The 16,530-nt window shown below is 34.2% G+C and overlaps 2 protein-coding genes across 3 annotated transcripts in view; one reads left to right on the plus strand and one right to left on the minus strand.

The window, feature by feature from the left end:
* LOC112057786 (homeobox protein abdominal-B) overlaps nt 1-16,530 on the minus strand; it is a 123,396-nt gene that overhangs the window by 74,167 nt on the left and 32,699 nt on the right. For both annotated transcript variants that reach the window (XM_052883841.1, XM_052883839.1), the window contains exon 2: nt 15,665-15,699. The gene's annotated coding sequence lies outside the window, so the exon portion shown is untranslated. The remainder of the gene's footprint in view (nt 1-15,664; nt 15,700-16,530) is intronic.
* LOC112057794 (uncharacterized) overlaps nt 1-16,530 on the plus strand; it is a 31,883-nt gene that overhangs the window by 3,906 nt on the left and 11,447 nt on the right. The window lies entirely within an intron of this gene.

A 16,530-nucleotide genomic window follows, 5' to 3' on the forward strand; every position in this document is an offset into this window, starting at 1 on the left:
TTTCTGTCGTGAAAATCGAGCAATTAATTGCTCGCATCAGCTCCTTCAGTCACGATAAAAAGTAGATAGTAAAAGTTATACCTACTCGTAGATTGTGATACTTAAGCAATTTTTCAATAGCTGCAAAGATCTGTAGGGCTCAGGGCCGGCCCGTCTATATGGCGAACGGAGCAGTCGCTCCAGGCGGCAACTCCTAGAGAGCGCCTAAATGATAATCCTAGTCAACCGTAGACGGTACTGCGACTGATTTTCAATTGGTCACCCCATAGTATGGTCAAGATATTCGCTTTCCATTCTTACTTTATACTCATAGTTTGATATAGATATCTCCATATTATTAGGAGCAAACAGAAGAGGCGCCATAATTGGATCTCGCTCCATTTTAAAATTTACTTCGGGCCGATGCTGGTAGGGCTATAAGTTATTGTTAGTAGATAAATATGTATTAAAAATTATATATTTCTATTAATGAGTATAAAGATACTTTATTACAATTAATGACGTAAATACCTAGGTTTTTTTGCAACAATGTCTTTAGTAGATAATTCCGAGATTAATTATACCTACCTACATTTCCATAGTTGGGAAAAATTTAATAAATATCAAATTCATATTATATAAAATTATTACATACGTAGGTATGAAAATAATGAAAGACTTATTATCAATAAATTTAAAAATTGAAATTCTTACTCACTCAAACGCAGTAAATCTTCTGAAAACTGAAGCGCCGTAGCATACGTAGCGTAAACATATTCCTTGGCACTGAAAAAACTTCTCGATAACATAACCAATCGATAAAATGTGAAAAGATTTATAGAAAACAAAATCTATTCCATTGTCCTCGCGTATTGTGGAGCACTAAAGGGTTATTTTATTTCAATGCGCGGCCATCTTGGTCCGGCGTGCGTACGCGCCTGCGCTGCGCGAACAGCGCGAAATTACAGGCGGCGCGCGCACCACCGACGTCGAGTATAAAAATAAAATAAACTTAAAACAACGTCATATTGTGCACGTGTGAGTGAGCCGGTATTTATTTATAGGCTAGTAGCTATGTAAATGTAACGAACTGCCAGCTCCAGAACAGTGTTTCTGCGGTCGGCAGAATGTCTTAATTCTATCGAACAATGGCGCCTTAGAGAATTATTCAATAGGTGTGAAATGTGGAAATTGTGTTTAGCTGAAGAAAGTTGGAAAATTTTAGTTGTTTATATATATTTAGTCGCTAACGTGCCTAATTACATTAAACTTTTACATCCGCTCTACAAGGTTTAACAATTTTTTGATAAAGTCATTTTTAAGATATGTATCACCGAACTATATTTAATTATCGTCGTAGGTATTGTCCTTAATCAAGTTGGTGTATAATTTCAAATTCAGTCAACTTAATTTACAACAACGACGTAAATAGTACGTAAGTACAATATATGTCGTTGGTCGTTGGTTTACAAGCACTTTTGAAATGTCAAGTTTGTCTATTTTTAAACACTACCACTAGTTCCAAAGGCAGGTTCTGCTGAGAAAAGCCGGCGAAAAACTCAACAGCTAACAAGTAAAACTAAAAAAAAACTCAAGCATCCCACTTCGTCGTAGCGTCGTAGCACCAATACCTATTTGTGTATGATTCATTATATCATACATATTAATCTAGTTACATTATTCCCTACTACTTTGAAGTAGGTATAAGTCTAACAAATTTATTGGTTACTTTACATTTTAAAAAAATTAAGAAAAGCTCGAAAAATTACTTATGCCTGTTTGAGCCGTACCTATAGATACATTGTTTTCTTAAGATTATCGCTAAGTAGGTATAGCTAAGTAATAAAATATTTGTCGGTACACGAACTTATATCAGCAGTTCGCTAACCTTAATAAAAATTATCACAAAGCAGATAAAATATATCGAGTAAATTAAAGTAAAGCTCGGAGCAGACAGGCGGGAATTAAGCCGAGCCCGATATTGCGGCGATATACAGTGCAAGCGACCGGTCGACGACCCGCCGCCCCACGCCTTGACTTTCAGGGTTGCCTTTTCAGATTTTCATGGATATTTAACAAAAACGAAAAACTAGGGATCATTTTAATATTCATCACGAAATCTCGAAAACAGCTTGATGTACAAAGCTGAAATTTAGCAGGGAGCTAGTTTATAGTTAGTAGGTGTCCACTAAGAACGGATTTTGCGATAGGGCTTGATTAAAGAGGTCTATGGGCGGTCGCGGGCGTCCGCTAGTAATCTTGTACTACTGGGAAATAAAGATGAATTGTGCCCGTTAGTCTCGCAAAAACTCAGATTTGATTATTTTTCATCAATATAAAATGGTAATGAGGAAAATCTAAAGCTTTGACAATGCTAGAATTTGAAATCTAAAATAGACTATCTATAGCTGATAGACCTTAAATTACAAGTACATACCTTTTTGTAATAAGGTATTGTTAATCGGAGCCCCACTTTTAGATAAAACTTGTTTATGTACGTACTCGTAATTTGGAGCTATTAAGATTATATTCATTAATGTCAACAATAAATGACTAAATAGTAAGAATTTAACAAATTTTTTTAATAAAAATTGCATACGTTTAGCATAATATAAGTTTTTGACAACCCTGCAAACATAACACGTTGCGTCCGCTTTTTAATTTTACATCGCAGCTGACAGACGCCTGTATAAACATACCCTTAACCACACAGTAGGTATGTAGGTGGGTTAGCAAAAGGTTGGTAGAATACCAAGATCTGATCAGGAGATTTTGTTCACATAATTATACAAACGTCTTCATCATGAACATTATTGCCACATAAAAAAAATGTTGACACGAAATCTGGTTTGGAATTTTTTAATTAACTTTCCTGTTACCTGACTAGATAATTTACCTTTAGGTTAGTAGGTAGTTATATCTAATATCTATATAGCTTTTAAGATATTTTTTTTTGTTTTCAATGCATTCCTTTAGCATTAATCTGATTACTGTCAAGCTTTAAGTGTGTTCATATAAGCTCCCGAAAGCTTTTTCTTTCTGCTTGATTTAAAAGAAGCTTTAAAGCATAGCAGTAAATAAGCATAGTCTATACAAACGAACTCCAATTTAATCATAATTAAATCAGGCAAAATTGTATTCAAGTGCAAGACTATCTAGAGTAAAAAAAATATTATCAGCGTAGTTATAAACTAAAGCTTAATATCTATAGGTATACCATAAACCAAAGAGTAGCACTTGTAATTACGTCCATCACATAATAAAAAAGTCTTCTGTGGTATCGATGATATAGATCTTTGTTAAGGAAAAAAATAAATTAATTGTTTACCAGAAATATTTTGATGGCTCAATAAATTTTTATATCTTCATAGCAACAGGTATATTAAACAACAGGTAAGATATTATTTAACAGATTAAAAATGCGATAACCGATCGACAGCTATAATTTTCTGTAGGTACTTATTTTAAAAATATATAGCAAAAACATTTTTCCAACCCAATTTTGTTTTTTGCATCCAATATTGTTTTTTGGATCCAATATCTTACAAGATTGTAGCCAGTTTTATACACATTTGATGGATTATCCCGATTTTTGTTTAATATCTAGGCGGAGTAAAAGTCACTAGTACTAGTAAATATACTTTTATACGCTAGCAATATTATCTGCTCTTAGTGTAATTCCCTAAAGGCTATATGCTTTTTTTTAACCTATATTTCTAACGGAAAAGTTCCGAAATATTACGTTTTGTACTGTGTTCACAACGGTTGAAGACTAGTTAATACCAAATATTATTGTCTCTAAATATTTACCAATCTATACCTAAATGATCAATAACGCAGACAATTTAAAGTGACGTTTATTCATTTTGAATTCGTTAGTAACTATATATAAATTTTCTTCTGTTATGTATAAAAAAGCCTACTAGGTATAGTATTTTAAGTATTAAGTAGTGCGGTAGTTTATGGTTTAAGCTTCCATCTTTATTCCACCAACAATAGAACATAATTTATTATATTAAAGATTTGCCTTAAAAACTTACTTCACCTAACAAACATCAACTTTTAAGAATCAATCACAGTTTTTGTTTTAAGTCAAAACCGCACATACTTAATTTCAAGACAGTTAGATAAAATACATTTGGATTTGCAAATGAACCGAATAAGCTGAATTTTGGACATGACGTTGAGCAGACGTAGATAGCTTAACTTCAAATTCTCGATCAAGTTTTCTCATCTGCATTTTCTGCCATCTTGGAAAACTTTCTTACAAAGGATAACATCTTTCAAGACATATTATTAATAAAGTCTTGAAAAAATATTTAAATGCTATTTTAATTATGTAACTATGTGCAAGGATCTCATTTATAAGTTTGACCATATAGTATTGTATCTGAAGATACAGTGAAATATCACTAACAGTAGCTGTCCTGATTTCCAACACATCATTCGTGGCATCCCTACTCGTAAGCATCCCTTGTTTAATAAAATATCTATATTTATGTAGGTATCTTACTGGTGTTCCCCTTCAAGAGAGCCATCCCCTCGAAAACAATAAATATGTCACTGGAAGATATTACAAGACGCTAAGACGGCCTCGTCCTCCGTAAATTATTACTCTGCAACTTTGCCGATGAGTTCTGTGTTGTACTAAATAACTTTTAACTTTTTATGGCTGTGTAGGATTACGCGCAGTTCCTTAGTGTTTTGTTTGGTATATTTTTGTAGAACTTGCTCTTTTAGCATTAAATGAAAATGAAAAATGAAAATTTATTTATTAAACACACAGTAACAAATTTCTAATACAATAATAGAGTAGATCCCTGGCTCCCAAACTAGCTGTAACTGTATCTTGGGAGCCATTGGTTTTTAGATTATATATACACCCTACCGATGTCTTGTCAAATACATAGCATTGATACATAAATGTACCCAACAAAGATAGATAGTTGTAGATATAGGTGTAGATACCTTTTACCCATCTAAATATTTTCGAATTAAATATTTTATACATCTTTATAGTTTCACTAGCAGACGCCGTGCGATTTCGCCCGCGTGGTTCCTGTTTCCGTAGGAATACGGGAATAAATTATAGCCTATTAGCACTCGGGCATAGTTTAAAGCTTCCCATAACAGTGAAAGAATTTTTCATATCGATTCAGTAGGTAGTTACAGAGCCTATTCAAAACATACAAACAAACAATCAAATCTTTCCTCTTTACAGATAGAAGATAACTTTTTGTTAATTACTATAGAATTGCCTATTAAAAATTTAGTTATTACTTCTATGTATGTACATATTTTCTATGCAATTTTGATGCAGTCTGTGAAATTGGCTTACATCTTCGGTGCTCCGATATACCTATCTATTTATTTAGGATTAATCTAGGAGTATGACTCCTGCTTATATAATATGCGTTCTATGTACCTACCTACCTATAACGTATTTAACAGGAGTAATTCTATACCTTAGTAGGTAGGAACTTAGGTATTAATGGATACCTAAACAGCTATACATTTTATGTAAACGAAAGTTATGAAATTAGGTTAAACACCACCGTTTCCATATCATTACAATGTAACAAAATGATAGCGGCTGACTTCACAAACAGCAGTTATCTGTCAACCGAACATTAAAGAGAAAGCTCTGTGCTGCAGACCGAGGGAAAAACACTTAAAAACACATTGTAGTCCGCGCCTTACAAAGCAAACAAAACTCGCAAAAAAATCAGGAAAAAGCTCCGGAGAAAAACAACGTCTATAAAAGAAATAGCAGAGTTGGCGGGAGAGCGGCTAACTCAGCGCGCCGCCATTGGTCGCCCCCCTCCCCCCGGGCAGGTCCCCGCGTCCCCGACCCACACGCTCGACCGTAACTCACTCTTCACTTGTTTTTACGGCCGCCATTTTGTGACGTTCGCCTCGTCCGAACCGGTACGGCGCGTTTAGGGCGTCTCTCCACTGCAGTAAACGTTCGCGCAAGGCAGGGACCGCTGAACGTGTGAATGAGACAGCATATACTGCTGTATCCGTCTGACGCACAGTTGGAAGGTCTTTTCTTGTATCAATACTTGTAATGTCGTCTAGTGGAGAACGGTCTTTACCCGTGTGATGGAATGAGATCCGGCAAAATAAATATACCCTCATCTGTTATTTATAAATGGGTTAGGAAATACATGATAGAAAATATTTACATTTACACAATGCACATAGATTGCCCAGTTAAATTGCGGCCAAACTACAGTATTAAAAGATTATTTTTTTTATAAATTATTATATATTCTCATCAGTTATTTAGTCGTCTTATATGTCACACGAAAGCTTATTTTATGCTTAATTTAACTGTATTAGGTTGCCTTTGATCAAGTTCATGGTTTTCAAGATTTTGTATGAAAAATGTGAATGGCCGCAATTTAATTAGGCAACCTATTTGTCACTGTGAACATTATTTATCATTTATTTTGTAGCACTAATGAATACCAGATGAAAATATATATTCCTAATGCCGGATCTTAGACCATGACACAGCGCTGTTTTTTACGCGGTCTCTATCATAAGACCGACGTTGCGTGAGAAAGCTTCTTGGAACTGAAATGTCTGAACGCTTTGTGTAGTCAACCTTGGAAACCGTTGTTTTTAGGTTACTTTGAAACCTGATTTCATATTCCTTCCATTTCATTCACGTTTATCTAATAATCTGGTATTTGTTGAAACCTTGAATAGGTAGGTATAGGTATATACATTTTCAGTAAATAGATAAATGGTATATCTACCGTTTGCGTTTTATCCATTTATTACGGGACACCCTGTATAAAAATCAAGTGGTAACCTTGTTAGACAATTTTCAGGGGACATAATATTTGTTATCGGACGCAGCAAAGTCTAGAAGATAACTTGGAAAAACGTACCACAATTCACCTCGTTTATACCTATAGTTTTTCCCGGCTCCTCACAAGTCTGGGCTTAAAAACTATAGGTATATATATTTTGTATTTTAATATAACAACATAGGTATACGAATACTGTAACATCTGACTACCATTAGTAGCTATCATTAGGGTCCTGTAACGACCGAGTATCCATAGATGCATGAGGGTCTGCTTAATGGGTGCTCCGGTCTATCTTTACGTCTCAATCCCCCTCATTAGACCATTGCTCATCGCTGTAGGTAAGTAAGTAGGTCTACTGAACCTCATTGTTGAAATTTACCTAAAGGTATAGGTATTGTGACATTGTGAGGTAGGTATTTTTATTATATTACATAATAATATTATAAAGATGAAAGATTTGATTATTTGTCTGTTTGCATTGAATAAGTTCCAAAACTACTGTAGGTACCTTCCGATTTGAAAAATTCTTACACACTTGGGTAGCTACACTCTACTACCCTGGGTGCTATAGGCTATTTTTTATCCCCGTATTCTTACGGTATTTATAATTTACTCAATCCTGAAATGGCTGGAACGATTTTGACATTTCTTTGATTGAACATAGGCTATATTTATAATCCGGTATTCCTTAGGGAACGGGAACTACCTACACAAAACAGCAGGGCATATTAAGGTGTTCTTTAATATGTTCCTAAAGTAGATAGGTATATTATATATTACCTATAGTGATTTAAAATATAAACTCTGAAGGAAACAATAAACCGTGTCGTGAAGTTTAAAGCATTCTAATGATGCAGTAGTACGGTCAAGTTTATAGTAAAAGTTTATGGTGGAAAAGTGAAAAGGTTGTAAACCGCCGATTGTCGCGACACTTAACCCTTGAATTTACGTCCCAAGTTCCTCTTTAATGTGTAACAGTAGTAAACCCACTGAGGAATCATTAGCTGGAAGATAAAGCCAAGACAATCATAAACGTACCACCATGTTAATGTAGTCTATATTAATATTATAAAGAGTAAAGTACTTAGAAATATCCGCTTTGGGCCAGCGTGGTGGACTATTTGGCCTAATTCCACTTATTCTGAGAGAAGACTCGAGCTCAGCAGTGAGCCGTATACGAGTTGAAGCAAAGTACTTATGTAGTGATGTAGGGGGGTAATCTCTGGATGTAATGAACCGATTTTGAAAAATCACCACTAGAAATCCACGTTATTTGTGAGTGTCATAGGCTATAATTTACGGGACCTAAACCGCGGGCTTCGGCTAGTATAGGGTAATTCCAGGATAGATGCCCCAGTGGGATAGATGACTTGATTTTTATTTCACTATGTTAGAAACACAGTGAGAGTTAAATTTTACTGTAAGTAACGAGTCCTCCCCCTGCAAACCTTAGTGTCGGGAGGAATTTCGACCGGAGTGCATTAGCTTCGTCTGTGTGAGTAAAAATCTTCCGCGGTGAGACGACAAAAGGCGCCAAAATAAGATTCGTAAGTACTTTCAACAGTGTATTTTTTCTCTCGCTTATAATGTTTATTTTTTATCTATTTGTCTGCATGCATTGAAGATTAGCCTATGTAAACTGATAGATTTTATAGTAATTGAAACTCAACTTTTGTTTTTATTGATAAGGGCATCTAACCCCTACAAAAAGTATAGTTGCCCCGTTTTTTATTAGGATAGATGCCCCTAAGGGCAACTATCCCTAACTGTTTATTATAAGTGTTGTGTTGTTGCAGGAGAGTAAATATAAAAGAAAACATAGTGTTGTCTCTCGTACTATACACCGAAAACAGTATGCTAGCAGCGTTTGAAGAGATGAAAAAGGGAAAGAAAGACGTAAATCAGACTTCTAGAATATAAGGAGTACCATCTAAAATATTAAGACGAAGATTTTCTATTAATGGCAAAAATAAATTGACATTCAGTATCTATGTTATAACCTATTTTCAAAATTACTGTATATTTACCTACTATTGTTTTAAATTTGATTTTTACTTTGCATCATATCATTGTAGTTACTGTCTGGCATAATTATTACTGAAAAAAAATATATATATCCAGCATTTATTTTTATTTATTTTATGAAAACATCCTATAATAACGAAAAACGACTCGTGGCTCTTACATTCAAATTAGGAGAAGCTGGATTTTAACCGGACTGAACACCAATACGTCAGTTAGCATACCATTTCGCTAAAAAGCTACAGCTAAAGCATAACTTTGACGAAGATGACCAAGAAATGAAAATAAAAGTTATATAAAACACCATAAAGACTGATTATAATAATATAGTTCTTTGATTTCAGAACAAACCAATTACAATGTTTAAACTAAGTCGTCGGTCCCCACTAGGGGCACCTATCCTCAGAAGTTTTTTCATGATAAGTCATCTATCCGCCACAGTAGGCGTCTATCCCATTTTTCAGAGGTCCAAAAAAATACAATTTACCCAAAATCTACACAGTCTATATCAGAACGATTCAGATAATATAGAACATTAAGAAATATATTTAATATCTCCCAAAGAACGCAATGCTCTAAGATTCTAAATTTCGGAGTTATTTGGCATTTTCGAAAAGTGGGGCATCTATCCTGGACTTACCCTATACAAAATAATTAATGAGCACAAGTTATCTCTTAGAATAAAGAAGTGCTAGATAATGTTATAACTATCATCTAGTCAATCCATCATCGGCGTAGGCACTATAGAATATAGGTGTTTACGAACACGAATTTTGTATCAGAATAAAGAGGTTAGACAATAAACATTGTTAGCCATGAAAAGATTTTATTCTATTACAAAAGTGGCAAATTGTCTTTATTTTATTTAGTCGCATTGTAAACAACGAAAGATAATAATTAAACAAATAATACCTAAATATTGTCTATGACTCTATAATGTCAAGTTGTGAGTTTAGGAAGTGCAAAAACTATATACATAAATATATAAAGAATGTAAACAATAAAATGTGCGGTGGAGTAGCTAAATTCGGATCACTTTTTGCGGTATTTTTGTAGCCATGAAACATATTTAATAGTATAAAATCTTTGTAGTCATGTGTGAAATATCAGACATTATTATGTTTTCAGAAAACCACGGAACCCTTATAGGATCACTCGTGTCTTATTCTACTGGATTAAGTCAAAGTTAATTAGTATGACGATAGTACGTAAGTTTACCAAAGTAACATTGTTTTACAGACCAACCTGTCAAACGCTTGTCTGTATACCTTACCAACCATCCAAACGAACTTCCTGTAACAGATAGAGTAAATATCTCCTTAGAAATAGTTGATACATTATTGCATAATCAGCGAAAGTTTGTTTTACCTGAGACTGCAATGTTCCTTCACCTAATTATTGAAGTAGTTTTGCCACAAACGTTGCATGCTGACAATGGGACGCGGTTTAGCATAACAATGTCAAGAGCGAATTGTTAACAACAGTAATTATTTGTTGTTGCTAGTTGTGACAAGTATCATTTAATACAAAGAGCACAAGTAAGATGCTAATTAGCCCAAGGACAGTCGGCTACATTAAGCTCTATTGAAATGAATAGTATAATACGTAGTTACTCGTAGGTGGTAAATCTCAAAAATTTGTTTTCCGTTCAAGTTTTAATGATATTTTACTGCAGACATGATTCTTTGGGATATCCCGATTGATTGAATATCAATAAAATGCGTTTATAGTTGGACTTGTGAAGATCTGGAGCCTTGAAATCTGATACCTTCCTGAACTAAACCAACATGAATATTAAAGGTAAGCAGATAGAGCTTTCATATAATGAGGTTTGTCTGGCTGCGCTCTACTTAACCGATCTGAAGAATCTAAAAATATTAGGTACTATTTTTTCAGATTTCAAATCACTTTAAAAGATTTTCATGATTGGCTGAGTTCAAACTGATTCCTATTCTGGATAAACTGACTGGCACAATTTAACTATAAAGCAAATAATTATATTTTCTTCTATTTTTAAAAATTGTTAAGTGCCCATTAATCTACAAGCGCGATACCTACGAGCTCGCATCATTGCGCCATCAAATTAAATTGTAAAGTCACCTGAAAGATTGATGAGCTGTTCAACACTTTCCGAAAATATTTTCAGCCGAGACAGGGATGTACCTAACACCATGTGTCGCTGAAACCAATATACTTCAGCTTCGAGGGCTGTTAGTTTTGTCAATTTTGAGCCTTAGGCCATAGACAATTTGGAAGTGGGAAGCAAACGGGTAAGGCTCGTACGTTGGTTTGGTCCACCTTGGAGGTGACATCCGAACTGTCGATACATTTCACAATTGTCGTAAACTCTGGAGACGGAAGGGGAGAGCAATAAAATTATCATTTTATGCCGTTCGACGACTGAAATGACACGGGAATGCTGTAAAACTGATTTATTGGACACATCCCGGGAGTCACATGCTGAATTTTTAAAGAGATCTTTGTTTTTGGATAGGTATATAGGAAAAATATAGTTGTATGTCTGCATTCAGGTACTTTTGTTTATTGTTTCTAGCCGAGATGTCACTAAAGTCCTGGCTGAAAATCTATATTCTGAATATCGTTATTATTGCGAAATGCCATTAAAATAGTTTGGTGAGAGAATGGCTGGTTAATTTTTAGCGCAAAGGAAAATAATAATAATATTTTTATTGACAACTAAAAACCCAATACAAAATATTATGCTTAGTAATATATAAATTTCCAAATAAACCCAGTCCTAGATATCAGAACAGATCACAAGGATCGAATTCATGTTCTGTTGTTTTGGTGAACAGATAACCAATATGAGAAAATAGGATATCTTTACAGTAACCAAAGGCATGTCCATCGCAGAAATGCAGCCAGTACTCTTGTTGCCATTCCACAAAAATTCAAAATTCATTTATTTCAAGTAGGCTCAGTTTAAAAGCACTTTTTACACGTCAGTTGACTATTTGTAAAGATTCTACAACCGGTTCGGAATGCTGGTTCTGCTGAGAAGAAACCGACAAGATACTAACAGTTGCTCTTTTTAAAAGAAATCATACAGTGTTATAATTTACAATTGTAGACAACATTATAATTTCTTATAGTTTTACTTCCTGTGTGAAGGTGGAAGCTGATCCAATGGCCCCAAGCGCCACGTGTGCTTGACTTGTATTAGGTTATGTTAGTATAAAGTTTCGTATTATATTTTTTCAATAAAAAAAATAAACCGTATTAAATAAATAAACATAAACTCATATTTATTGCCTACCTGGTGGAATTGATACTTAAAGAAAATTTCCAACATTGTACCAAACATACTTAGTCTCAGTAGATAGATGGTTAATCCGTCCGTCCTAATATCCCATCACAAACAGGTTACCTCCAATAGTCATTTGGACAATTTGATTAAGGCTCACCACCGTCCCGTTTTATTGGCCTATATTTTCTGATTAGGCTCGACCTACGTTGTCATGCCTCTCTAATAAATGGGGGTTGGGCGCGACTGGGTAACATACCTATACCTTTCTATCATTTACCTACTATCTCAGACCAATTATTGTATAGGACCTGCCTCGCAAGACGTTACTTTTCTGTCAAAGTATATGATCAACGATCTAATGCGATTAAAAAAACTGTCTCTATAGTATCGATGTTAAATAGTTGTAATCATGTTCGTCGGTTAAAGAGATCCGTAAAAATACCTTTTTGTATAATTGAATTGTGTAAAAAACGGGCAAAACCTTCTAGTTTACTATAAGATATACCAAATCTAAGCTCGTTTTCTTCAGAAAATGACAGACAATTTTGTTCTTGACTATGAGTGCGATACAGGTCCTTCTATAATTGGTCTGAGACCTACTATATACTTTCAAAGAAATCTTACCGTTTAACCGATTTCATAAAAGGAAGAGGTTTCGACCTTATATGATAAGTTGTAAATGATATGTATTTTGAAAAAGACAACTGTTGAATAAGACCGGCTTTTAATTTTTTCTTCTTCGTATTTCTTTCGAAATGATAATAGTCAATCCAATGAGATATGTATACCTAATTACTTGAGCAACTGGTGAATTAATGGCTCTTCGATTTTTTTACATCAAAACCTTTAATCGAAACGGTAACGAGATAATGAAGCGCCTACCAACTTTCAAAAGTGCTTATGTGATGCTTAAAACTAATTTCTGATTTTAACAAGCTTCACCTTCTTATGAAATATAGATAGATATTACAGAAATAAAAAAGGAAAAATATTCTAGATAATACTGCACATACGAAAATGGTAATTTAACTGCAAAACGCTGTGTGGGGCCACCATTATAACAAATTAAGTGGGCCCTACCTACTAAACAATTTGTAAGTGTGAACTACGCATAAAACATAGCAGCGATAAATGAATGAGAAGGCAATTGTCACGACCTCTCAACTTGCGAAAAACGCATTAAAACAAACAGTGCAGTAAAAATAAATCTAACTGCCTATAAAAGCTGCCATAACTATCACTTAAACGCTTTTGTGCTTTCGCGTCTTTTATCTCCTACCGACGGCAAAACGTAGCTACAATGTGTATCCAACTCTAGGGTATGGAATGTATGAAAAATTGTCATGCAAATCAGATCCGCATGATGGCTCCTAAGGTATTAAAGATAAAACAATTTATGGACCGGTCGACACTAGAGGCGCGATCCGACCGAGGACTTTGCAATTTCAATAAATTATTCGCTACCAATTTATATGCGGTATCACCTGGCGATATAACGTCCCGACACCCAACTAAGTATCAATATTTTACTCACTTTTAGCTATTAAAGAAGCTTAATAAGTTACATGCATGTTTGATACAATAAAGTCCAGATGAACCTCCTACCGAAACGAAACAAAGCGTTTTGAAAACATTATCGAACATTAGATTCATTTGAATGGTGGATTCATTTAACTAAATATCAAGCACGTTTTTGCACAATTTTTGATTTTCCCAGCTAATATTTTTCAATTAAAAAAAAATAAATGTAAATTAATACAAAAAATAAAATAAATCGTAAAGTTATACGGGACAATAAAAAAAATAACAGAACACAAATAAAATTGTCACTCTGCCAGTAGGTACTTTTCACGCTAAGTTATATTTAGAGAACTTTATCATTTAAAATACCTACATTGCTAATATTCTCTTTAATAAAAATGCATTTGAACATACCTACCCACTTTATTATGTTTATCTCGCAAGATGACCATACACAGTAATAATAAAGACAGTTTATTAGGCATCGCGACATGACGTGTTATCGACTTCAATTAAATATCATTTTTATTGGGAAACGCCCCGTGGTCAGTATTTTATCTTATTTTATATTTTTATACCACATTAAGTGTTCTTTACGTTTCTTTTGATTGCCTAATAACAACAATCTTCTTATAATACAAAACATAACCTTTTAAACATTTTAAATGCTACATATCTGACATTAAGTCTTTATCCCTATTTAGGTTTATATAGACTCAGTTTCATTTCAGAACTAAGTATTATTATGAATAAGTACTTTAAACTGCGCGTGAGTCTATCTCGTAACGAGGACGTACATTGTACTAGTACCTTGCACATTTTCACAATAATAAGTAATGACCGGACAGCGCAGCGGCGTGAATGCTTGCGTCTATGGAATCGCGACCGCGGGTTCAAACCTCACTTCTGTTATAACACAATTGTACTTTTTTAAATTATTCCTATCGATTTGAGAGCAGTAGACATTCTGATGTGATATTAAAGTAGCTAATTTAATACTCGTATATCAAAAGGCAATTCAATTTGTTTCGGCCATATTGGTGTGGTGCTGTGGAGCGACGGTCGTCTGTGAAACCCACGGTGGCTTCCGTGTCACAGTACTGACATTTTGTAGTGCAATAAATAATTAGCACGTTACTTTTAGTTTTGATTGAGTAATTGCAGAACAATTCAGTGATTTGAGATTCATTAGTTTTGGTGTGTTTTGTCATCGAGCTTAGCGGGGTGAGTAGTAGGTTAAGTCATGCGCAAGATCTACGATAGGTTCGATATTATTTTGTCATTCATGCTTTGTTCTATTGTCGGTAGCCTACTGCAACGCCTTCTCGGTACGAGGTATCCTCCAAACGGATCCCTGAGGGTCTGCTCTAATGAGCTAACACTATTAGGCCTGGCAGGGTGCCTGTGAACATTAACAACAACCCCACAAAACTCTCCTGGCGTCCAACCATAGTTTTAAGTAGTCAAGTAGTTAGTTTTAGTAAAGTAGTTAGCAGTAGTATTATTGAAGTAATTGTATCTGTATAGTTGTAGTTGTAAAATAAACTCATTGTAAATTGGACTAGCTTCTGTTATTTATTAACTTAACCCATAACAGTATCTATATTTTAAAACTGACTAAAATTGAAATAGAGACGGTCTTGTATGATTTTGGCTATTTAAGCCCAACGATATTTTAGGTATATTATATACATGTTACCTGCACGCAAAATCACCGCAAAAAGTGCTCCGAATTTAGCGACTCCACTGAGCGCACACATGCACAATTTTGTACCTATAAGATATATTATATAAACTAAACACACAAATCGACATTGTAGACAATATTTATGTATTATTTGTTTAAATAACTTTCGTTGTGTTCTAACTATTACGCGGCTCAATGAAATTAAGACAATTAGCCGCTGTTGTTCGCCTCAGTTTTGACGCGTTAGTGACATATCTCTATTTTATAATTTTTGTTTAAACCGACATATACTCGTAATAACATTATATTGTGTGTAAATAGTCTAGTCTACAAATGAGTACCAAAATAATAATATTTACTTACCTATAGCTCTCTTATCGGTCCATAATAATAATAATCTGAAACAAAAAAAAACACAATGAAACATTTATCTTTCTTAATATTATTACGTTTGTCTAGTCCTAAATTATAGCAGAGATTAAAACGTCAAAACATACAACACACGGCCGACACTTTCCCAAATAAATCATCAGCAAAAAAAGTGTTGATACCATTATTTATTTTATTCGCGTCATAGACTATAAAACGGGATGTTGGTATGGGCCGGCCTTCAACAATGAATACGAAAAAAGCACGGAATCGTATCAAGATCGCTTTTCTTCAATGGTTACTTTATATGCAAATTCCTTGCAATAAAAGAGGGAACCCTTCTAACTCCATGCAGAGCGCAAGACTTGAATCCGACTTTTATGTATTTGCGAATCGGCGCTGTTTTATTAGTATCGAATATCGATTGGATTTGCAATCGGGAATTCGGAAGTATTAGATTATTTAGAACCGATAGATATTGCTTATGCCACGCACTCACTATTAAATAATGTTTCGAAACAAGTCGGTTTACTTAATTGTTAGCTATTTTCGTAGACTCGTAGAGTCGTAGCAATGCGACCAACGCAATATACCTCACTAAAAATAACCTAGCGACGAATATGGTTAGTCCATATTGGTCATACACAAAAGAAAATTACATATACAAGTACATATTATTTTTATTTAATAATAACTTTGATAGTCTATGCATGTCCTAAGAGATGTTTTGTTAGATAAGTTTGTGTTAGGTTTTAGTTGTGCGTGTATAAAACCTTATAGGTACATACAAATAAAAAAATTAAACTAATTAAATTAAAAAATTAGTTAAATTGTTAAAATGAGACTAAATAAACTGATTT

The sequence above is a fragment of the Bicyclus anynana genome, chromosome 10, assembly GCF_947172395.1.
Source record: "Bicyclus anynana chromosome 10, ilBicAnyn1.1, whole genome shotgun sequence".
NCBI lineage: Eukaryota > Metazoa > Arthropoda > Insecta > Lepidoptera > Nymphalidae > Bicyclus > Bicyclus anynana.